At 39.6% G+C, this 25,175-nt stretch overlaps 1 protein-coding gene and 1 long non-coding RNA gene across 7 annotated transcripts in view; both read left to right on the top strand.

Moving 5' to 3' along the window:
* LOC135305854 (uncharacterized) overlaps nucleotides 1–24,227 on the top strand; it is a 41,293-nt gene extending 17,066 nt beyond the window's left edge. For 2 of the 6 annotated variants that reach the window (XR_010366841.1, XR_010366838.1), the window contains 3 exons: nucleotides 63–213; nucleotides 20,889–21,014; nucleotides 21,775–24,227. This is a non-coding gene — a long non-coding RNA (uncharacterized LOC135305854). Of the gene's footprint in view, nucleotides 1–62; nucleotides 214–19,701; nucleotides 19,777–20,888; nucleotides 21,015–21,774 lie in introns of all 6 variants that reach the window. The other 4 variants (XR_010366839.1, XR_010366840.1, XR_010366836.1 and 1 more) reach the window with 4 other exon arrangements.
* The window catches only part of NRG3 (neuregulin 3), a 695,884-nt gene that overhangs the window by 24,764 nt on the left and 645,945 nt on the right, over nucleotides 1–25,175 (top strand). The window lies entirely within an intron of this gene.

Below are 25,175 nucleotides of genomic sequence, written 5' to 3'. Positions count from 1 at the left end.
GTTTATAAGGTGTGGATGGTGAGTATTAAAACTCCATATGAGTCTTTCTATTTTCTCTAAAGCGGTGTGTTGTACAAGAAACACAGATGTCAGGGTGGATAAACAAAAATGAGCTTTCAAGGAAAAGCTACTGACAGAGGTTTAAGGGAGTCCTTGACTGTTTACAGTGGAGACTGGTGAGAAGGGAAGGACTTTCATCTCTCTTCGCCACAGGTAAGAGTGATACTGAAATTCTGTGTGAAGTTGCAGTACTCGTGCTCTTCAAAAGATGGTTGAAAATCTGACAGTGCAAAAAAGAAAAAAAATCACTGTGTGGTTGAATTGGAGTCTATTATTTATAGAGAGACAAAAGACAGCCTGATTAGTTGACCACCAGGCAAGATGTTTCCATCAGTTAACTTGGGTTTTTTTATAATTGAGAAAATTATATATTTATCTCCATATGACCCTAATGATCAGTGATTTTGTATAGCCTATACTCATTTCAGTCTACACTGTGATTCAGTAAAGTTAAAATATCAATGGGTTGAGATTTGGAGGGAATGAGTGCTGCCTTCCTGGTTTGTTTGTGCATGGAAACTGAAGCAAGGTTTCTGTGTCTCAGTCAGAGGACAGCGACAGACACTGTTTATTAGTCTGGAGACAGTGGCAGGGTCATCAGACTCTGCCATGCCAGCAGATATGAAAATATGAAGAAAAAGAAGGCACAGTTATTTAGCATTTTAACACAATAAAATATTTCTTGTTACATGACTGTCTTCTCCAGTGACTACCAACATTGCATAATAAATCACCTAAATTGTACCTTGGGAGTCTGACTGTTCTGCAAGTGCTGCAATGAAGGTGTTTTGTATGCTCTGGTTGCTTTCCTCTATGCTCCTTTCACTTGGAAGACACTGAACCTCTTCCATCCTGGACTGTGTTTCATAGGAGATAATACCTCTTACAGAGTGGGGTCAGAAGAGGGAAACTGAGTGAAAAAGTCAATACTGAGAAGCATCTAAATACTTTGTCACACCAAGAGTAAAGCAGTTACAATCTGAACAACAGCTGGGGCTTCTTATGATGATTTCTTTCCTTTCTTTCTATGAATTCTAGACCAGCATGCAAAGTGAAAGCTTAACTACAGTGCTTTACTTCAGAGATGCTCATAGGCAGTGGAGCGTGCCAGACTTTATTGGAATTTGAAACTGCAGTCAATGGCATTTTCTGCTGTTCTGCTGCTCATCCTATTCAAATAGTAAATTTACTATCTAATCACAAGTTGCATTGTCAGTCTAAACAGAGTAATGCAACGCTTCGAGGCATAAGGTAATCCAACAAGAATGACAGCCAGTGGAATTACTCTTGTGTTTGCTTTTACATTATGGAGGAAGCCTTTGAACTTTCAAAATTAGTGGCCTTATATTCTTTGGAGATTCCCAGGTGTATGAGTCCAAGTCGAACATGGTAATCAGACAGCTGGTCAATTACTACTTTCTAGGGCTAAATAGTGCAATTGGACATTGATGAAAAGCAAAATGAAATATTGTGAACACCCTGTAATTGCTTCATCAGAGGCAATAGGCTTTCACTTTGGGCACTTGCACGCAAAGGATCTGTAATTCACCCAGGAAAAGAGTTCAGGGCCCATGACTCAGTGAGTACTCCCTACTCACTGGTGCCCATTGTAACATTTTGTATCCTCTTGGCTCAAATTAAGGCTGGCACAGAAATTTAACAGCCCTGGAGAATCAGGCTGATGGTGTTGTTGGGAAGTCATTACTGACCTTTTAATCTTGTGCATTATGCACCCTCAGGGACACCCTCAGGTTAATGGCATTTCAGAATAACATCAATATTTTGACATGACAACCTTGCAAGGACTGTAATAGTGACTTAAGTCAGGTTTTACAAACAATTCATGTCCAGCCAGATGCAGAAGGGGTGTGCTTAGTCTTGGAGGCCACATACCGTTCTGCATATTATTCCTTTTGCATGCTTGGCTTTATAATGTTACTGAAGTAATTTATAAAGTGCACTTCAAATGATTCATGCAAATATTTAGAGGGAACAGTAAATGGAATAGGTAAGACCTAATTTTGCTGCAAAATGTAGCTGTGAACTTATCCATTCCTCCCTCATACACGTGATCTGATATTGGTACCTCAGGGTAAGATGTGCTTATCTAGATGTTGAGTAAGATGACCTAACATACCGGACATCTGAAATTAGAGCAATCTAGAAGTTTATTCAGTTAATTAGAATTAAGAATTTGACATTGTTTTCCTATTTCTGACACAGCCTTGCCTGGTAACTTCACTTAAATAATTTAATCTTGTATGGTATTTTTGTACTAGAGATATAATAATTTCATCAGGAAGAAATGGACTAGAAATTAATTTTTATGCATGTGTTGTGCATTTTTCATGATGGGTTTTTTTTAGGTATACCCCAAAAATGCAGATTTTAGAGATCAGTGGTCTCCCTTCTTGAGGGCACAGATTTCCCTAGCAGAATGCCATGCAGAAGTGTCTGTCTGAACCACTGCAAAACCAAGTTAGGGTTGCACAAGAATAAGACACAATTTGTCCAAGAGCAATTAGACTTACAGGACCAAGCTTCTCCGTGGTTCCATTTCAAGCCCAACACATTTAGGGAGATTCTACCTCCACTGTTTGTGCTACACCTGCCCTGAGATGCCTGAAGAATTCGTGTTCTAGAGCAGTTCATCTGGCAGCTCTCACCCAGGAGCAGACTCCTGGAAACCAAACACCAGTGCTCCCACCATCAGGTCTGCCTCGAGAAGTGTGGGCCTTGCTTCTGCTCCTGTTAAGCTGAGGGAAATTTTAGACTGAGAGATTTCTCTGCTGCCACCCAGAGCTCAGTGAAATCCAGCCTTTTTTTCTCCATTTCTTAGTGCCTCATCCATGGGGTAAACACAGTGTCACCTTCAAGTTTCCTTCCAACCACTTTTTTTAGTTTAATCTGAGCTCTTTGAAACAACACAGAAAAACCTATGAATTACTGGAGAATATAAGTATGTATATATTTAAGATGTTAATGCAATACAGACCTAGGGTTATTTGGGCCCTTACTGGCCTGAATTTTAGAAAATTGCTAACCAAACTAAAGCTATTTTTTTTAGGAGTCCATTAACTTTTAATGCAATGACAGGTTTCTTCCTTTTATGTGAAATAAATCAAGGCTTTAACAAAGGCTGACACATCCTACAAGACTAATGTTTGCATGACAAGCATCAGGAACAATGACAAAAATAAACATTGCTAGAAAACTGATTTATGACACTTGTTTTTTAATTTACCCAAATCATATTAGTCTGGACCTTTTACTCAAAAGCTATTACCTCAGTCTGTTACCCTAAAGGAAACTGAGGAGAAGGACAAATATTTTAATACCAGGCTATAACCATTTATATTGATGTGCTTAAGTACAGCAACAAGGTTTTGATTTATTTGATGGAAAAATAAACTCATTATCTAGGAAGAGGGGCCTAGTGGTTAACACCAAAGATATGGTTTTATACTCTTCATAATTGTTTAGGTGGCACTTCAAAGAAATAACCCATCCAGTAGAGAAATGACATGAAAGATCTAAATTTAAGCAAAAAAGCCAAGCAATCTATGCATTTGTCATTTAGAAGAATAACACCTAACAGTATAAATCACTTCATACTTTTTTTTCTCCAAAGTCCTCTTAGTTTTAAAAACTACATGTGATTCGAAATCATTGTCCTTTATGCCATTAATGCTTAAATCCCAAAAATTTCAAGAAGAATAGGACAAATATTTGTCTAGTTTACTGTTATAATGCTTTGAACAATTTTTATTCAAGATTCTTGGAGAGTTTGTGCTGACAAAACCAACTTTGTTGTTCATGCATTGGGAACAAAGTTCATATAGATACTTTTTTTTCAGCTGAATTTTATGATGGCTAAAGCTACAAAATGTAAGCTATTTTGACTTTTAACATGCTTTTTTTCCACTGAAAAGGTAAAAAATAATGGTTGTTACATATTTTTTACAAGATGGTGTAAATTTTATTGTATGAACATTATTGCATTGTAAGAACTGTATTTGGGAAAACAGACACCTTCCTAGTGTATGCTGTTCTCTGCCAATCAACCACAGCTTCTCCTCAGACTAAAGAGAAGGATATTTCACAAGAATCATGGATTTGTCTCAAATTTGTGATTTCTTGACTTACTCATGTGACAAAAAAGTAGCTTTATTTAAGCATAAATTGAGGTATAGAGTTTTAAATGATTACACAAAGATGTTCTAGTGCTAGTAATCGACTGGTACAGGTGTGAAAGGCAGAATTTGTTTTCATAGCAGATAATGCTGAGTTACAGCTGAAGTAACTTATAAGAAACACACAACTGTTGAGCTCCTTCATTAGAATACTGTGACAGGATCCAGACATTAACTTTCCTTTGTTGTTGTTGCTGTGGTTTTTATTCCTCTAATAATAAGATCAATTACATTAGTTAAAAACTGCCTTGAGTATGTGTGGGAAGTCTTCTCAAAAGTTCCTGGTTTCTTTGTTTATGGGATGTTTGATATAGGAGAAGCAAAGAAACCATGCAGTTTTTCATGCAGTTTCTAATGAATGATGTTAAAGGCTGGCTTCTTCCTGTTAAGCAGGGTTTAGGTTTCCTGTCACTGTGTCAGATTCCTACAGATTGATTATCTTCCCATACTCCAGTGGCTTTAGGGCCAAAATAACTCCTTTAACTGGTTACAGAATATTAAAGTTTCTCACTGTAATATCCTGCCCTATGTAATTTCATTTAAGTGACCAAACCTCTAATGGGTGACAAACTGACCACCTGCCAGCTTCTCTTTGCTTTGAAGTGGAGTACATAATGTGTAATATTGTCAGGTTTTAATGCCTTTCTCCAAATGTTTTTGCCCTTTTTACTGTAGCAAGAACAGGCATGCTTTGAAGGCTCATCCTTCTCTAAGTGTGTGCTGTAGCAATGGAAGTTCAGCAATGTCAGCCTCTAAATAGGGTGATGACTCATGTTAATTATTTATAGATTAATTGTGTGGAAAAGGAGATTATATCACTGGTTAAAAGCTGTATTTCACAACCTCCCATCCTACTCAGACTAAGTGGCAGTGACATCTGCAAAGTAGATCTGTTGGACTAAATGATATAAAAGGTCTCTCTTCATAATTAGTACATTTTACTTTTAGTGAAGGATACAGAAAACTAAAGGTGTGACAGCTAGACTGAAAATAAAGCTCAAGGAATGTAAGAATATGGATGAGAGCTGGTAAAATTTCAAGATTTAGTGATGTGTTTTTGCCTGTCCAGGTGCTGTCTGCTTCTCCTTCTCTTTACTGGTGTAAATCAGCTTGAGATACTTAAGTAATGGAAGACCAGACTAATTGTTTTCTATGGAATCACTGTAGTAATTTCAACACTATCAAACTCTTCAGGTATTCAATTAAATACAATGCAGAGTTCCACTGCAATTATGTGTAACCTGTCAAAAATCATAAATGTCCACCTATATTCTTACAAAGTGTTATAAAGGGATTTTCTTATCTTCAGGGGACACCAAGACTCTTGAGGACAGTAGCTCTAGAAGACTATTAATCCAGTATTTAACTTGTGTGGGATAATTTGAAGAAAATATTTACTCATATTGCATAGCCGTGAAATAATTTCTTTGTTTGCTGCTAAATCATGAACAATTATTGCTACCCTGTAGCATTAGTGAAAGCATACATTTCCCAACAAGAATAAAAAAACAACCCTGAAAGAACCTCACACAGCTTTGTATTTCTTTCTTTCCAGAACAAAAAGTACTGTATTAACTTCCTGGAAGCCAGAGTGCATAGTCTATGTTATATGTCTTTGTTAAGGGATTGAGGAGCAATAACTCACTTCCTTATTTCTGTGTGACAGCTAGCAATATTTATGGTATATCTGCAGAGCTACTGCTGTTCTCCTAGATAAATCATAGTAGGCCCAAACATTTGAAATATTTTTTAACGAAAAAGAAATCCACATTTCTATTTATTTTGTTCATATTTTAAAATCATTTCATATTTTGGAGAGTTCTCCATCACCCTGGAGCCAAGCTTTATTTTTTTTTTTAATTGACATTATCACATGCTTCAAAGATGAAGTACTTGGAAGGCAAACAAACCATTGCAGGGTCTGACACAAAAACGCAGGAAGAACTGGACCAAACCAGGTGCTCCTCTCTGACGTCAGGCAAAGCAGGCACCAGGGAAAGTCATGTTGCATTAGGTCTGTACAGTAGCACCCTTCAAGGGCACGGAGGCAGGCCCTGACTGTCACTGTTCATTTCTCAGTTTCTTCTCTCAAAATGCTGAGTCCACACAGAGGATGTGTGGAAAATGAAGCAGCAGCTCAGTCTGTTCCATCATAACTTCAGGGAGCTATGAAAATAATTTTCCTTGAAAAGTAACCATTTTGTTGAGGAAGGAGAGAAAGAGGTGTCACACTTGCATGTATGAGAAAGTGAGAAAAAAATAGTTTTTGGAAGAATCTCTTAAATTTCCCATTGAACTTTGAAAAATTTCCAGTGGTCTGTGGCATTGCTGTCCATGTTTGTCAGACAGGAAATATCAGAAACTTACAGAACTGGCACAGATTTGACTATTTGCCTTTTTAATGTTTGGGTGTTTATGTGAGCACTTCTTTTGTTGGGAAGAAACTGTGGAAACTGAATGTTTTGTTTAACCTGTCAGGACTTGTTTTGAGAAAGGCATTCTTAGCAACAATTTTTTTTTTCTCCAGGACTGACATAAAGGTTTCTAGGGTCCAGATCCTCCTGTTTTTTTCTGTCCCTGTTTCTTTGGAGATATGCTAATTTTTCTGTGTCAGGATATATTCACAGGAACTCCTGGATTCAGATTTTTCAAATTATTTAGGATGTAATTTTCTTTGTATTATAGATTTTAAAAAAAGTGTTATCAATCTGTTATTTTTTTCTGCAATTTTTTTCCAGAGTATTCAGATTTTTCAGCTCACTTTCTATCCCACCTCAACCTCCTGAGAAATAACTGTTTCTGAATTAATTCAGCTGGAAAAAAACCCAAACCAAATCATTTTTTCTGCCATGAAGTAGCTTCCAGCAAGCTATGAGGGATTAATTTCAGGTTACTTGCCAAGATATTCTTACTTGGGAGATACAATAATTGTATCCACTGTGTACAGTCTCCCAAAAGTTGGTTCTGTGAGTTGTTTATTTCTGCTGTTGGTTCCCACTGCATATGAAGCATCTCTGTCAGGATCAGGCTTTGTCCTGGGGGTTTGGGGGCTGCCCTTCTGCAGAGCTCCTTGTGGAGCTGCTGCCTCTGAGTGCATGGCAAGGCTGGCTGTGGCACTGGTGTCACTGGGGCAGTGGGACAGTTCTCACTGGGCTGGCTGTGATGCCCAGGGTCACTGGGGCAGTGGGACAGTTCTCACTGGGCTGGCTGTGGCACTGGGGTCACTGGGGCAGTGGGACAGTTCTCACTGGGCTGGCTGTGGCACCGGGGTCACTGGGGCAGTGGGACAGTTCTCACTGGGCTGGCTGTGATGCCCAGGGTCACTGGGGCAGTGGGACAGTTCTCACCAGGCTGGCTGTGGCACTGGGGTCACTGGGGCAGTGGGACAGTTCTCACTGGGCTGGCTGTGATGCCCAGGGTCACTGGGGCAGTGGGACAGTTCTCACCAGGCTGGCTGTGGCACTGGGGTCACTGGGGCAGTGGGACAGTTCTCACTGGGCTGGCTGTGATGCCCAGGGTCACTGGGGCAGTGGGACAGTTCTCACCAGGCTGGCTGTGGCACTGGGGTCACTGGGGCAGTGGGACAGTTCTCACTGGGCTGGCTGTGATGCCCAGGGTCACTGGGGCAGTGGGACAGTTCTCACTGGGCTGGCTGTGGCACTGGGGTCACTGGGGCAGTGGGACAGTTCTCACTGGGCTGGCTGTGGCACCGGGGTCACTGGGGCAGTGGGACAGTTCTCACTGGGCTGGCTGTGGCACCGGGGTCACTGGGGCAGTGGGACAGTTCTCACTGGGCTGGCTGTGATGCCCAGGGTCACTGGGGCAGTGGGACAGTTCTCACCAGGCTGGCTGTGGCACTGGGGTCACTGGGGCAGTGGGACAGTTCTCACTGGGCTGGCTGTGATGCCCAGGGTCACTGGGGCAGTGGGACAGTTCTCACCAGGCTGGCTGTGGCACTGGGGTCACTGGGGCAGTGGGACAGTTCTCACCGGGCTGGCTGTGACGCCCAGGGTCACTGGGGCAGTGGGACAGTTCTCACTGGGCTGGCTGTGGCACTGGGGTCACTGGGGCAGTGGGACAGTTCTCACCAGGCTGGCTGTGGCACTCAGGGTTACTGGGGCAGTGGGACAGTTCTCACTGGGCTGGCTGTGGCACTGGGGTCACTGGGGCAGTGGGACAGTTCTCACTGGGCTGGCTGTGGCACCGGGGTCACTGGGGCAGTGGGACAGTTCACACTGGGCTGGCTGTGGCACTGGGGTCACTGGGGCAGTGGGACAGTTCTCACTGGGCTGGCTGTGATGCCCAGGGTCACTGGGGCAGTGGGACAGTTCTCACTGGGCTGGCTGTGGCACTGGGGTCACTGGGGCAGTGGGACAGTTCTCACTGGGCTGGCTGTGGCACTGGGGTCACTGGGGCAGGGGGACAGTTCTCACCGGGCTGGCTGTGACGCCCAGGGTCACTGGGGCAGTGGGACAGTTCTCACTGGGCTGGCTGTGGCACTGGGGTCACTGGGGCAGTGGGACAGTTCTCACTGGGCTGGCTGTGGCACTGGGGTCACTGGGGCAGTGGGACAGTTCTCACTGGGCTGGCTGTGGCACTGGGGTCACTGGGGCAGTGGGACGGTTCTCACTGGGCTGGCTGTGGCACTGGGGTCACTGGGGCAGTGGGACAGTTCTCACTGGGCTGGCTGTGGCACTGGGGTCACTGGGGCAGTGGGACAGTTCTCACTGGGCTGGCTGTGGCACTCAGGGTCACTGGGGCAGTGGGACGGTTCTCACTGGGCTGGCTGTGGAGGGATGTGTGAAGTGGGTGGGAGGTGGGAGGTGCCTGGGAGTGCCTGGCATTGTGGAATGCTGCAGTGAGCTTTGGATGTCGGGGTGTGGAGAATGCAATCAGAGCCTTTGAGCTGCTTGCCTAACAACCCGCTCCATTTATGAGGGTGGTAAGTGGGCTCCTACCTTCCATCAGACTCTCATGAGTGAATAGAAACCAATTCAGTCTCATGAGGGAGAGAGGTTTGTATTGTCCCCAATACATTTGGAGACCTTGTGCTGCTAATTTATGTTTATAGTGCAAATTTAAACACATACATTTATGAACTTATATAATTGTATGTCTAGAACTTCAATGTTTGCCCATAATAAATTAAATCCTTCTCTAAGAATACGATAAAATATGGAGTCACACTAAAGGACTTCCTGCTTGTGAAGATGAAGCTATTGACAATACTCTAAATTTAATTCTCTATTCTCCCAAAGCATTCCAAATTACATATTCTAAACTTCCTTTCAGTTGGCACATTTTTTCCCATGTTAAAAGGCAAATACCTTAACATTAGGACAAAAGGCTCATGCAATATAGAATAAGTGACCATGAGCTAAAAATGAATCTTTAACATGCGATTAATAAATACCCAAGGCCTGATTTGAGCTTTAGCTTTGCTGGCACACCTGCTGTTTGAGCCCATGTCAAATACAGCTCTGTGTGTGGCTGTAACTTTAACTACACAACCACTGTGCAATGGGTATCTAACATAAATTCAGGCACTTTGTCCACTAGCAGTAGTAGCTTATAGAGGAGCATATAGAGGACATAAGAATCATAAACTGTGACAAAGAACTAAAGAAGGTAACAAGCAGAGCTTTCCTATGGTTTAAAGTACTGAGCACTTTGGAAATGTCTGTGAAATGTTCTAAGGGTGGACTTGACATGTGTAAACATGGAGAGAAAAAGGAATTCCCATTCTTCGCTCAGCACTTTCACACTTCAATCTTCCATTCATACATGATAATTAATTAATTATAATTACAAAAAAACTAACTTTATTTAACCAGATAAAATCTTGGACTAAGATGATTTAAGATATTTTTACTTGGAAAGGTGAAATCAATAATTGTATCACATAGAAGTCTAGTGGATAGTCTGCATTCTTCTGTACCACAGTTTACTAGGAAATATCTTTCCTGTCTTAAAACCATTATTATCACCATTAGAGAAATCAAATAATACCTTGTGGTGTACTACCTCATCCCTCACTAGTGTGAAAATGCAGAGTGGTACAAAAATATTTGTATTCATTTTTGTATTTATTTTTAAAGTTTAAACAGTCCTGGGAGGAGGAAGAAGTGCTTGAAATCCTTAGCTAGAGTCAAGTCTTTCTTATCTTATGGCTGATCAAGAGGGCCAAGATTTAATTTGTAATGATGATATATTTACACTACTTTAGATGAAATCTTACTGCATTCAGGGAAATATTTGCTGTCTGGATCTGTCTCATAAGAGTTGGTTGAGAGAGGTATTAGTGGATTAGCTAAGACTTTATTGGCCTTCAACTCAATACTAGCATTACCACAATGAGTTTAGTAGATTTATGAAGTCCTCACTCAATACTTAGGAGTTAAACAGAGTGGAATGAATTTTAGAATTTTTCTGAAAACTCAATGAAGGAAACAGTACACTTAATTATGCCTTTTGCAGCCATGGGCCATTCATATTATCAACAGAATATTCATCCATAGCTCACAGTAGAGAAACAGATCTCTCCATAGACGAGGGAGAGGAAATACTACATTGTGTTTGCATGTCTTCATACTTTACTCGTTTTTGAATCACTCAATTTCTGTTTATATCCAAGCATGTGTCCCACTTTGAGTGTCCTAGCTTGTGCTGTAATCTATTTCCCTCTCTGAAAGTTGCCACACACTTTCATTTCATGTGATATGAATGATTTCCCTTGGATCCACAAAAAAATAAGTTGAACTTTTTATGTGGTGGCATCACTGAATTTAACCCAAGGCTCAAGAAGGCAAAAGGTTTCCTAATTATTTATTGTGCCTCTTGCTGAAACGTTGACTAGAAAATGTCTGCTTATCAATCTGCTAAATGCTGGGAAATTGCATTTTTATGTGCTGCTGGTATGTAACCTTTTCACTGCTTCCCTGTGCCTTACATACCTGATGCTTTTTTCAGATATTCTGAAAGTGTCATAGATCAAACCTTTCAGTAAAGATGTAATACAGAACAAACCTGACTTGCTATGACCTTAAGACCTAATTTGTTTGAGCTGCATTATTTGTATTTACAGAATATGGCTTCCTAATCTGCATAGGGCAGTATTTTTTTGTTTTGGTTTTGTTTTTTATTTTGCTTCCCTGTGTTTGAACTTAACATAAGAATGCTTCTACCCAGTAGAAAGAGCACTTCTTGCATAAAGATCAACCTTCTTCTTAAATAAGGAATGAGTGGCAAGTATGGACCCACCTTACACTTCCAGTGAAATACCTTCCTCTACTCTCTCCAGTTACATTTACACTAAGAAAGGTTCACAGGAAGGAAAGAAGTTTGTAATTGGTTTGTGTATTTACATTTTACCAATTACTCTGGCAGGCCACTGAAAATGCTTCCTCTCAGAATCCTGTTTTCAAATCAGCCAAATTGAATTTCAAACAGGCTCTTTTACCATCTGCATCAATAACAGATTAAAGAGAGCAGATTTTAGCGAACAGGATTATTCCTGTCAGTGGTATGAACAGCACCACTGCTGCTTGTTTGGGTTTGATACTCAAATACTCGAGCCTTGACTGTAGATTCTAAGAGGAAAGCTTACAGAAGGAAAGCTATGTTTGGACTGGGGCACTGCAGTTAATGTAGTTTAATTGGCTTCATTGATTTTTCCTCTTTTTTTCCACTGTAGCACAATAATTGTGAAGCACGTTCTTGATACTGTCCTCAGCTGTCATAACTGTCACTTCCTTAGAGAAAAGTGCCATTGTAAACATAAACATCCACATTGCAAAATGGAAAAATAAATATTGTGTGTTTTACTGTGCAGTATCTGTAGAAACCAAGAATTGTTTTTACATTTTTCATTTATTTAGAAGGTGCTGCTGGCCTGCTTCTACTTCTAAATCCTCAAACATGCCTTAAGAATGTCAGACTCAGATTCTGTTGTAAGAACTCCTATTGCAAAAGTAATTCTTTTTTCTTACCTATGTAGACACTTGTAAAGATGGTGAAAAAAATATCTCTTACCAAGCACAAATTACAAGGGAAGACTTTTGAGTCCTTTTCCAGAACCAACCTTTTCCAACCACAAGGTTTTGCTTTGGAAAACTTTAAAGTACACCATGATGGTTGTCTTCCAGCTGGAACCCAGGCTCTACACCTTGATCTGCTTCCTTGTCATGGGTTCAGGAAAGGACTTGGATGGAAGTTTCTGACAGTTAAAATGCCCACTGTACAATTGTGGTAGCCACTAACCCAGACCAATTCTTTCCTTAGAAGCCAGAAATATCTTTGCAAGACGATATATATGCAGGAGCAAAAGCAAGCCACAGCTGCTCTCCAGCTCCTCTACCACACTGGCAAAGCAGAAGGGTGTCGTGGGAGCAAGTGCTGTGATCCCTGCCCCAGGAGAAAAGGAATTGGATCCCTAATGCTTCTCTCTGGCTGAAGCTGTGCCCTTATGGCTTTCCCCTGCCATCTGACCTTTATGTAGCTTGAGAGAGGAGCCCACTGTGATTGCTGGGTGTTCATGGATCACATGAAATCACATTACTTGAAATCTCCCCTCGGCTCATGGTCAAAAGTTGCCAAATTTATGAGATTCAACCCATCATACATAATTCAAAATTCTGATTAAGCCATGAAGAAATCTGTTGGTTCAGTTCTTTGCATTGCAGTCTGCTTTTTAAAAACCCTTTCTCTGGGAGGGGTCATGAATTTTCTTTTTGAGACAGCTGAGGGAATGTAAAACATTTTTTTCCCCCTCAAGCAAATTCTTCTACTCTACTAGTATTTGGGTGGAAATAATTAATTTGGATGTAATCACAGTAAATTTTGCCTATACAGCTATAAGCATTGTGGCAGTCAATTACAAAATCACTCAAGTAGTTGTTACTGAAGGAACATAGTATGAGGGAAGAGTATTAACATAGTAACCCAAAATTAAATTAGCCAGAAGGGAGAAAAATAACCCAAAATCCCTCCTGAAAAAAACTCTTTCACTTTTTCAAGAATTTATTTTTTTCCCTCTTTCTCAAGCACTGTCAAAAAGTTTTTTAGACAACTCTTTTCCCTCAGAAATGTAATTGAAAAGGACATCTCATTTGCAGATGAACTATGTCTCTGAATACATTAGTGAAAATATACAGCAGCCAAATCACCAAAGGAGCATGTATAATGAAGAGATTGTCATCAGGTTCTAGAGTGATATCTGTTTGGAAATTCATGTGTTTCAAGCTTTGAACAGCGAACAAATCTCCATGTCAGTCAAACCCATGGTACCTGTTTGATTTCAAATGTATTTTTGAGGTCCACTGAGACCATAAAAGAACTTCCCACGTTGGCATCATTTCCCAGCCAGGTCAAAAAGGCAAGGGTCACAAAGGGCTTAACGTGTTGACATAACTTTTCGTTTTACAAAATGTATAAATCTTTGCTCCCTCAGAGTATCCTAAAGTGTGGATGTATGAATATAGCAAACTTAACTGGTCCTTATAACTCTGATCCTTCAGATGCCTTTTTTTTACCCAAAAGGAAACGAAAATTTACACACTCTGAACTGAATGAAAAAATAGTGCATAGACATCAGTGACAGGGTGTAATTCAGTTAACTTCCTTTTAAATAATCAGATTTCATTGCTGAGAAGGAGGAAAATAAACATTTCTGGGGTAATCAAGTGTTAGGTAAGAGAATATAGTGTGGCATAAACAAAATTGATACTTAATGTGCAAAAAAATGTTCATAAGAAAAAACTGATTTTAATTTATCACACCATTTAGGAAGAGACATCCGTTACCTCGAAGTTTGTAATTTTTTTATCCTACTTGTGGGGAAATAACCTCTTCTCCCTTCTCAAGGTTCAGGTGCTGACACGAGGCTCACTGCTGCAGCTGCCCTGCCAGCCTCCTTCATGTCAGCAGCAGCAGCAGCAGCCAAGGCCAGGCTCAGACACAGCTCTGGTGCCTTCAGGTCAGTGTGGCTACACATCATCACAGGCTACTGGGTACGCCCCTCCAACACGTTCTGGCCAGTTTGGGGATGAATAACGAGCTTTGATCATTGGCTTGGGACCCCTGAAACGACAGCAGTCAGGTCTCAGTGTGCATGACACGTCCTGAACAGTGTTTTGTGTACAGAATTCAAGGCTGGATAAGAATTTAAGTCTATCAATATATGTGTGGTCTAATAAGGAAGTAATGGCCTTCGTGTATCAAATTAATCTGGCTTTCTTGTATCAACTTAACCTTTGCTTACCACATCTACTATGCCATGTATGGTTTTCAGTGTTAAAGGTGTTAGCATGAAAACCCTTTGTTTCAAATTAACTGTGAATGATACATACAAAAAGCCAAAAGTGTCACACTTCTTAATACTGCACTAAGATTTAAGAAGTTTATTGTTTATTTTCCTAGACTAAACCAGATTATTTCTTAAATCAGATATTTATATGAGAAACACAATTTGTGAGAAAGAAATGTTTATGCATTAAAATAATTTCTGGCAAAATACCTGTAGCTGCAATGAGACTGATGTACAGTGGAAATTCTCAGGGAGGTGTGATTTTCATTTACAGACCATAATGAAGTTCAGGCGGGGTTTTAAAAGGTCTGTGGTGCTTGGCAATCCTTTTGGTGGTAGTCCTTTGGAAAAAATGTGGAAGCAAACACAGGGGTTTTACAAATGGAATTTATGTTCATAGAATCAATGTATTACCTATGTGTGAAAAAATCTTATTCCTCCCTTTCCTTTTGCCTTGATGTGTATTGATGGAGCCCCAAAGCAGCAGAAGTATATTTCAAATTTGGGTAGCTGTGGCAGACAATGCAGTGAGCTGGTGCAAGGTGTCAGGATGATGAAGCAGCAATTCACCGTGCTTCATTTGCAGAGCAGGAAGAAAGGAGGAATTCTGGAATGAGCTATAAGTGGGGCCAAAGGATCCCTGTAGTCATAGATCATCAGCCAAATGCAATGTCATGGGATGAATACCACCCTGAGTCCACAGCAGTATCACTTATGTGCTTGTATCTGTCCTTTGTGAGCTGGGGGAACATTCCGCTACCTTCAGTAGCCTTGCAAAAATCCCATTTAAATAGAAATTGGAGAAGGGACCAGTAGGACACTAAGTTAATATATGGATAAATATTCATATTTTATAGTAACTATGATGCTATTATCAGGTGGCAATCCTTACACGGTTTAGGATGCTCCTTGAGATCATAATGTCTTCCACTGCCATAATTACTACATACAAAACAGGAAGGATGAAAAGTTTAATTTTTATTTGCTTTCTCTGCCAGTAAGGACAAGTACAAGTCTCAACAGACTAGGTTTAAATAAGTTTTTGTCCATTTTCTGGTGAAGACAGGAGTGAGTCAGAAGTTGATAATTTGAAGTGATCAAGTAGCAACTACTGTTTCTTTTCTGAGACATTGCTGAAGAGCTGAATTACTGATATCTGAATTGCAGAGAGACTTGCCTCTGTCTCTGTTGTTTTTGTACTTTTTCAAAATCTGTTTGTATTGAGCAGCTTTGATATTATCTTTGGGAAAGGAATGTGATGAGACCTTAATTTCCTTCCTTCCATTGTGGATTATTTTGCTTTGCAATGTTAATCATAATCAGTCCAATGCAAGAGTTTTTTCAGTCAAAGTTATTTTTTACATTATATTTTAATATTTTCCATTTTTGCACATCTGATTCATAATTCTCTTCAGTAAAGATATTAGGTTTTGAAAAAAGGTTGAGTTTTCAGATGCATACTGTGCATTGCTTTCACTTTTTGATTTGAATGGTGAAGCAACACCTGTAGCTGAAACTTCTGGGAGATGTCATAAACTGCAAGGCATAGAATGGATCAGGACCAAGACCAGTGGTGTTTTAAATTTGCTGTGTCTACTTTTAGCTATCATACAACTTAGATCTCAAATTATGTTCTGCCTGAATATTAAATACTCAGAGCAGTGGGATCTACAAAGTGTGGCTAAAAACCTTGAAAAAGTTTTTGTTGCTTCCTCTGCTGAAGGAAAACAACCCACCAAAAAACCCTAGACTGCCCTGCCAAAAAAAAAAAGTCCAACCAACAAATCCACGAAAAAAAGCCCACAAAAACAAAAAAAAACCTCCAACCCAGACATCCCCCCACCCCTCTCCTTCCCGTTAGTTAGAACTCCCCATTTTGTTTCCAGAAGTGAATACTGTCAAGTTCAGTTCCTAGCAATATTGTGCTTGCTCTCTCTACTGCAGTCTTGATCAAACTCAGTTTTAACTCACAGAATTTAGACTGAAAATTGTGTTGAAGATCACGCTAGGATGTGCTAGAGTCAGAAAAAAACCCTCTAGGCTTTGTTTTCAAAACTTGCTTGGGTGGGTTTGACTAGAAATGCTGCAGGTTGTTTGAGCCTGTGCATACCCTGTTAACAGAGCTCCCAGACTGAGGGAATCACCAGGCTTCCTTCTCAGCACTGCATTGCAGAGCTGTGAGAATAAACACTTGTGGACAGTGACTTGCAGGAGCTATTAAAGAGATCTATCCTGCACTCCAGCTGCCATGCACTTATAAACTACCTTAGATTCACAATACTGTTCTATTAATTTTATATTCGTCTTGGAAACACTGTCTTCTGAACGCTCTCCTGTAAGAATGGGGTCAGCATAAACAGGACTGTACTAATAGCTGAGACCGAGCAATTGCACACAGCTATTTATGTTTCCAGGCCCTCCCTCTGCTTTGTTTAAGGAAGGCAGACACAGGAGACATCTCTGTGATCTGTCTCAGCCTTCACCCCTGACAACTGTGTGAAAATTTTGTCAGTGTGAGAGATAATTCATTAAGAGCACACTGAGTTGATCAAACCCATTATAATTAAGCCTGTCCCGTCTTCAGTGATAATAAAATGCGATCTTTTGTGTTGTAATTGTAGGATTAAGAAGTATGCTTTTAAATATGTGGGAAAATGTAGTAGTAAATCCCATTTTGACTTCATGAGGATTGTATTAAAAGATGTAGTGTGAGAAGCAATTGTGGGTGATGACTCACCATAGATGGAATAATTTCCAACTTTGAAAATACACCATTTTAGTAGTGGTATGTATTAGTAGTATATTACTGCAAATTAAAAATCATCTGATTCAGGAAATGCTAGATATGTAGTATAAAAAATACAAAGCGCCAGCATATGACAAATCTTGGAGGGATGAATAAATAACCTGAAGGAAACTAGAAATAAATTCTATTAATTTGAAAATAATTAACTAATTAAAAATAAATAGCTCTATAAATATTTGAAATTTTCATGCACTTAAATTGTTATTGCAATAACAGCTGCAAAAAGATCAATGTAGCAGCTCCTACCCCTCTGTGTCAGAAGCAGAATACACTGAGCTGTTTGGGTATTTCTACACCAAGCAAAAGTTGAAATTTCACAGTCTTAGAGCCCAGGGTATTGAGGTAAACCAAGACTACCCTCTGGGTTTCTGTAATACATCAGGCTGTAATTTGTGGTTATTCAGCCATTGCCACAAAAATAGTTGTACTTCCCTATGGTCAGCAAGAGCAGGACTACAGGATTGCCACCTCAGTGCAAGCTATCCTCAGTCATGAATCGGAGCCCTGGATGTTTTCAAACGCTGGGATTTAGCCAATTATCCCCATTACTCTTCTCTCTTGACTAGTTTTAACAAGTTCTGTGAGCTGATTAATCTACTCAGTCATTAAATGAGGGAAGCAGCAGACTCATGGGCTGCTCCAGATTGAAGAAGACAGCTAAAGGGTACTACCTTTGGGGCTGAAGGTAAGCAGGTGTTCCTGCATCCTCCCCAGTGGTGGGGAAACTGAAATCATGGCGGTTAAATTGACAGAAATCCCTACAACTGAACTGGGATAGACTTTTCTCAGAAAGATTACATAACATGCCTCCAGAACTAGTTCCCATTCAAGAACCTGGAATAGTCTTCACTTAAATGCTCTGAGCTGTCCACTGCAAACAGAGTTACTAACCTGAGGAATAGCCGTGGTGTGGGCAGCTCAGGGTGCAGCTGCAATGGGAGCTGCAGGCTGAGCTCTGGGTGGTGGGAACCTGAGACAGGAATCTGTGAACTGCTGGTCCTTTGTGTGACAAAGGTTTGGGGACCTGGTGAGGGACACTCAGGGACAGGGCAGGAGCTCAGGACCCCAGACTTTTGCGCACTTACACTGTGATGGGATAAAAGCTTGGGTGTTCCTTTGTTGGGAGTCCCTCCTTGGAGGCACCAGCTCAAGCTGTTGTTTTGTTATTTAGTTATTGCACCAACATGAAATTATTTGAAGGATCTGGATGTCTGAGACTGCTGTGGGAAACCTAGAGTAAGGAGACCTGATGTGACTGTGTGAGCAGAGGGGTACAGCTGCCAAGGGGCTTCGGTCCCAGCTCAGGTTGTGGGAGTGGGACTGCAAGAGTGGCTCCTGGATGGTCAGAGAGGGAGGTTTCCTTAACTCTACTGATATTTAACTCTCCCTGGAAGTGTTTGGAGCGATAACTAAATAATTTTTATGGAATTGTGAAAAGGTATAAAGTTAGTAATGAGTGTCTGTAACAGATGGAATTTAGGGATTGCTTCTTCTCAGGTTTCAAAGTAATCTTGTGAAGTGTGTGGTATCATGTACACAAAAAGTGCCACTAGCACCAGCTGAAAACTTTGGACCTGAATTTTCTTTTTCTTTTTTTTTTTCTTTTTACTGGTAGAAGTTCATATCTCATATAAAATTTGTTCAGCTGATATGTCAGGCAGAAAAGAAGTAAAATATTGAGACATGTGAAACTATACTTCACAGAGCTCAGAACACATATTCTAAATCAAAATCAGGATCAAACCACTTTATTAAAGACTTAACAACATGTAATTAACAATCAGTGAACTGTATATTAAGAATCAATATCAGATAATCCACAAAACTAGACACAAAATGTTAACAAATGGTCACAAATATTGAAACACCCTTTGTAACTAATCCTACCCTCAGTGATGGGCTCCTTCCCCACGAGCTCCCCACCCTCCCTGAGTGATGTGTAGCCCCTCCAGGGTTGGGTACCTAGTTGGTGCACCCCCGGGTTTCACTCTCCTGGTTGGATTGTGACTGCTCATCATGTCTGATGATGAAGATGCTCTGTGAGGCCTTGCCAGAGGCTGTGCTGCTTGTGTGACAACCCATGGTACCATCAAAACAGGTTTTGGCCACCTCTGCGTCAACCTCCAGGTCTCCGCTCTCTTACAAATGTTTGTGCTTCAATACTTATTTTCATGCTTGCTTCTTTTTTTCAGAAGTCTCCGTAATTCCTCAGTTATTTAATCCAGCTGATGGTTCTCTTTCACTTTAATATGAACTATGTGGGGCAAATGTCCTCCCAGATGGTATTGTGTAATATGAGTCACTCACGCTGTTTACTCTTGCATTTCTGTCATTGCAAGTGTTATTCAGGACATTTGTCAAAGGTGGACCATGGGAGCACTCACATATTATGCAGTTGAAAAGAAATATTTACAGTAAGTGTTTTGAAAGCTTTTGGTTAGTTCTCAGCTGTGGGTGGATGGAAACATTGGTGTTGAAAATAGCAATTCAGATGTTTAAAGACAAATGTGAATGCTTTGGAAATTTTCACCCTGTCATAGTTTTGTCATGCACTTGCCCATGCTTTTCTGTCTGTTAGCACAGTTCATTATGCCCTTAATAGAACAGAACCATATTGAAAAATCAAGGATAGATCTAAGTAGTTTTGTGTGTCCTTGGCAATAAATACATATCTATGCCTCCCTTCATACCTATTATGCTAACTGTTATGTAACATAGCTCTCAGTTTGGTCTTTATATTAATTTACATTTTACAGTGCGTTAGGGTGCTTCAAGTCTTGCATTATGCTCATATAATAAACTGTTGATAAGATGAATTATGCCACATTCTTTTACTTATATGGATTAATGAACATTGTGTTTTCTGTTGGAAAGGACATTTGCTCTCTCTTCTATCTTTACTGTGTCTACTTTGTAGTGATATTTTGTAAAAGCTTCAAAACTGAATCTTACCCATGTATTCAGACGTGTGTGTTATGGTGATATCAAAGGGGGTTTTTTTTACCTCCTAGCAGGGTTCCTCTTAAATCACCTTTGGCTTAGCAAAAGCACACGAGGGTATTTAAACGCTTGGTCAAGTTAACATTGCACTTTTGTTTTACAAGTTTGTTTATATGTAGAAGTTAAATGATAAATAGGAAAGAGCAAGTAGAAATCATGAGAACATTGCTTTCTTCCTAGCTTACCTGAAATGAACACTTTAAAGAATATACACAGATGAACAGAGATTCCATTTCATCTCCAAGCCTTTCCTGCACTACCTAGAGTAGAATTTAGGTGTTATTTGCAGTGTCAGTAGTCCGTAGGAGTGAATAAACTTCTCATGTTTAGCACAGGGCTAAGTCCATTCAACACTCATGACAATGTTATAGCTAAAATTATTACAGGATTTGATGAAAGTAATTTGCAGAGTTTTGGTTGAAGACTGAAAAATTGCACCTGCAAAGACATAGGCTCCAAATTGTGGAGAGCAAAGCATAGACATAGTCTCTACAATCCAGGACAGAAATCCTTTCTTTCTCTATAGCCAAAGAAGCAGAAAATAAGAAGAATGTATTTGTGCTGCAAAAGTAATTGAAGTACCTTGGTATTAAAGAAAACTGCTCTCTCCACTCCTGTCAGGAGAGGGAATAATGAACCTTGCTACAACAAGGTAAGTACTTTTTCCTTTCCCTTCATGGCTGGCATTTTGCAGCAGCGTGTATATCATTGGCAGAGACTTGATTACGCTACCAAAGAAGATTCACACATTCTAGCAGGGATGATAACTTTCTGGCTTCTGGAGGCCAGTCACTATTATTGCTGTGTATTTCTTCTTTTTCTTTAGGTAAAGCCTCTGATATCTTCCTCTCTTCTACTCTGTAAAATGGATTTTGCAGTATGTCCTTTGTCTTCTTCTATTACAAACTCGTATACATACATAGGTGGGCTGTTGGGTTTGGCTTCTGATCTTTATTTTAGTATAAATTACATTAAAAATCCAGGAGGAAAGGAACAATCTTTTTTACTTTGATTTAGATTTTTTTTTTTTAATACAGCAAATCTGTGGGGACAAAAGGCCATCTTAATCAACTTCCAGAAAATTAAGTGCAGTGGGTCTCTATGCATCATTGCCCAGCACTGGGCTCATTATAAAGTCTTTTCTATACAAAGTAGCTTATCTTTAACAAGTAAATCTTTAACAAGTAAAAAGAGTTCACACAGTATATACACGATTGCAGCAGGAGTTACAGTAGGTATTAAAAGCTGAGGAAGAGAATATGTCTAAAAATGGTAATGTAAGAGACATAGCTCAAAATTCTGTTTCAACCGTCATACTGCAATTGCAGTTGATATAGGAAGAACTAACCCTTTGTCACAGCAACAAATATTCACAAAGATACAATTGCCCAAATTTTCTTCTTTTATAACAGTGTGATCAATGACAGCTAACTATCACAGCTGCAAGAGTTTCCATCACAAGAGCTACAACATCTCCTCAGACATTATGGAGAAGAGTAAATATAGTAAACAGTAATCTGAGCAGGACATACATAACTGAGAAAAGCATGTTTCAATCATTGTGTGAGCCAAGGGGATGTTACATAATTTTTGCTATTGTACATACACCTGCAATCCAGTACTGCATTCTGTCTCTATAATTCTTGTTCAGAATCTCCACAGTCATGGATTCAAGGAATAGTTTGGGTTGGAAAGGACCTTTTGAGGTGATTATCTTCTACCCCACATACAGTAAACAATTGATTTACAGGTGTTCCTTTTGCTAAAAGCCATGTAAAGAGAAAAGCATGTGACAAAATAATTTCATTTAGTTTTAGATTAACACTTCTAGCCCTTCAGCTGAACTATGTGGCGAGTCTAGGTGAGGGTAGTATTCCATCAACAATACAAAAAAACAGAAAAAGAAAACCAACCCAACGCTGATTTTGTCAAATTTTTTGCTTAGGATGAATACTTGGATGTTTAAACAACATCAAAATTCTCTGCTTTATTTTAACATTTTGAAATGTATTTTTATGTTCTTCATTTTTAGTATTACATATTAACAATCCCATATAAACAGGCTTTTTTATTGCTTCAAGAATTCTGAAGACTTTTATTTCTTCAAGAATTCTGAAGACTTCCGTTTGAATGAATATGTTTTTAAATCTCACTTTTTTAGTAAAACTGCCATTTTGCCCTCTGTACATTTCTAGTTATGCTCCTCTTGAGGCTATAAAGTGCAGAGTGGTTCTTGATTACAATGTTGGAAACAGTGCTTAATTTGTATACAGAGATCTGTAAATGTGGCAGTTTCAGCCCCAGTAACTACTGAAATGAAACAACTCCTTTCTTCTTGTTAGTGATCCTCCTTTTTTTGATCTTTGCTTTTTCCATGACCATGTGGTAGCTTTTACTGTACTTCTAGATTGCACTATAACCATGGCAATTTGCTCCAGAGTAAACAGAACATGTACAAGCAATTTATATTTTGTAGGCACTGAAATTCAAGGCCAGCCCAGTGACAATGTCAGATATGAACAATGTATTCAAGACAAAACTGTGAATCATTGCAACTGGAGGAATGGCCCATTTTCAGAGCTCACCACTCTTTTCTTCCTTGCTATTATTGCTCTGGAGATGTGGGACATATTTTGGATGATGGTGTTTAGTCAAAAGCCTCATCTCCCTGTTCAGGATGGAGCCTGAATTTCAATTCTGATGCACTGCTGACACTAGAAACAGGTGGCTGTGAAGCCACTGGAGTAAAATTGCTGCTGAGAGAGGTTAGCTGAGTTTGTGTCTTGTGTTTTGAGCACAGAAATGTCAAGAGACAAGGAGATTTATATCTGTTTCCCAAACTGAAAGTATTTTGTATCTTGCATCACTTATTTTGATCACAATGTGCATTTTAAAGTAATTTAGACAATTCCTTCTAGTGCTATTTCTCTAAAGAACAGTCTGGAAGAGGTGAAAAATGGATGCCTTGTGTCTTATGACAATAAATACATCCTCAGGCTTTTCAGAATGGTTTGGAGCTAAAAGATCTGATTTACATCTAATTTGTACCAGAGAAAGGAATGTCATGTCATTTCAATATAGATAGTGATAAACATTGGTTTTCAGCAATATAAATAATACAGTAAGTAAACTGGAGGTCAGGGACTCAAAAAACCTTAATTTATACCATAAATCTTTGTAAACTCTTGCTGGGAAATTTTTCTATCCACAATATTTTTTTTTTTAAATTTAATCATTTGTTGTTAAAAGGAACCAGGATGCAATTGAAACACAGTGCAAAACTCATTTCCTGGGACTAAAACGAGCTGGGAATTTATACCAGGGCAATAATTGTTTTCCAGAACTATCTGTAGGCCTCACCTACTATCAAGATTTCAGAACCTAAGAAAAACGTATCAATAAGAAGAAGCCTCTCCCTCAAAGTGAACATCCTACAGAAACACAGAGAGCCCAGTCAGGATACTCCAGTGTCAGCCTTAGTCTCCCATGGAAGCAAAGCAGTTAACATCCCATAGGAGACCTAGCTAGCTAAGAAACCTGCAGCTAATGGTCTTGCCAGCCAGCACAATTTAATTAACAACAGTGTGGATTATGTAAAGGCAGAGGATTCTTTGTAAATGGATGTGCTGTCTGGAGGGTTTCAATTGCTCCTGATAATTGTCATATTCAGCTTATCTGGCTGATTTTGGGTGGAGTTAAATAATCTAGAGATAAATGAATTCTGCTACTGCCCCATTTTGGCAGAGTTCTGTCAATCTGTTGTCCAGTTTTCTCTCCTATAGCTATATTGATAAGCTTCTCATTTTCTGACCTGATCTTGATTGTACCTCTGCTTATTTTTTCATGACACCACTATGAATAAAAAAGTTAGACTGAACCTCAGTGGAAATTCAATGAAGTTCTTCCTGTTTTGTTATTTTTTTCTGTTGCAATGATTATGCAAACTGGATTTAAATGGAGTTCCAAAAATATCTTGGATGTGCTTCCCAAGTACCTGCAAATCTCCATTGTTCACTGCTGTCCATTGGCCACAAAGGCCCAGTGAGCCCTTACAGGCAGAGTCTAAAAAACACTCCTAGCCTGGCTATTTCCTTCTTGCATGTACTTACTGAACTTTTGTTGCCATATGTTAAATAAAGCCCTTCAGAACACTGAAATGGAAATAAAATTGGTGAAAACAAAAATGAACAGTGGTGTAAGTATAAAAGAATTCTGCAGCCACTGTATTCATTCCCAAGGAAAATACTGTTTTTCTACAAATCACAATTACAGTTAAATAGTGGTAAATGCACCACCTTGTTTCATACAGTCCTGCCTTTAACAAGGTTATTCCTCTCCTTTATCTTTATTTAACAGAGTCTATTGTGTTCTCATGTATGGTTTGATGCAAAACCAGTGTACTCTTTAATAGCTTTTGAAGGAAATTTCTTTAACAGGTGTATACAGAAGTACTTGTGGAATCAACATATTTGCATTTCAATACAACTCTATTTCACTGGCTCAAAATGAGGTCGACTGTCCCACAACTTGTATTTCTGTAGAAAGGCTATTTTTAATTGCTTCTCTCGGCAATTCTTTCTACTTTGCAGTGCATGAATGCGCTCACAGTCTGACCTTGGTTGTGTATACATTGTATTATTAATTTTATGAGGCAAGTGGACATTAGTGAGAAGCAGAGTATGACAAAAACAGTAGTGTATGGCTCTGAAAAGATTTAATTCTTTTTAAAGACTGTTTTGATTCAGAAAAGCTTAAAAGGTGTAATTTTCATAAAGGCATTAGAATGCTTTATTATTTCTTCTCTCACATGTAC

Source organism: Passer domesticus, chromosome 8 (genome assembly GCF_036417665.1).
Source record: "Passer domesticus isolate bPasDom1 chromosome 8, bPasDom1.hap1, whole genome shotgun sequence".
NCBI classification, from domain to species: Eukaryota; Metazoa; Chordata; class Aves; order Passeriformes; family Passeridae; genus Passer; species Passer domesticus.
Note: the sequence above shows the minus strand (reverse complement) of the source record. Positions and strands in the feature narration are given on the sequence as shown.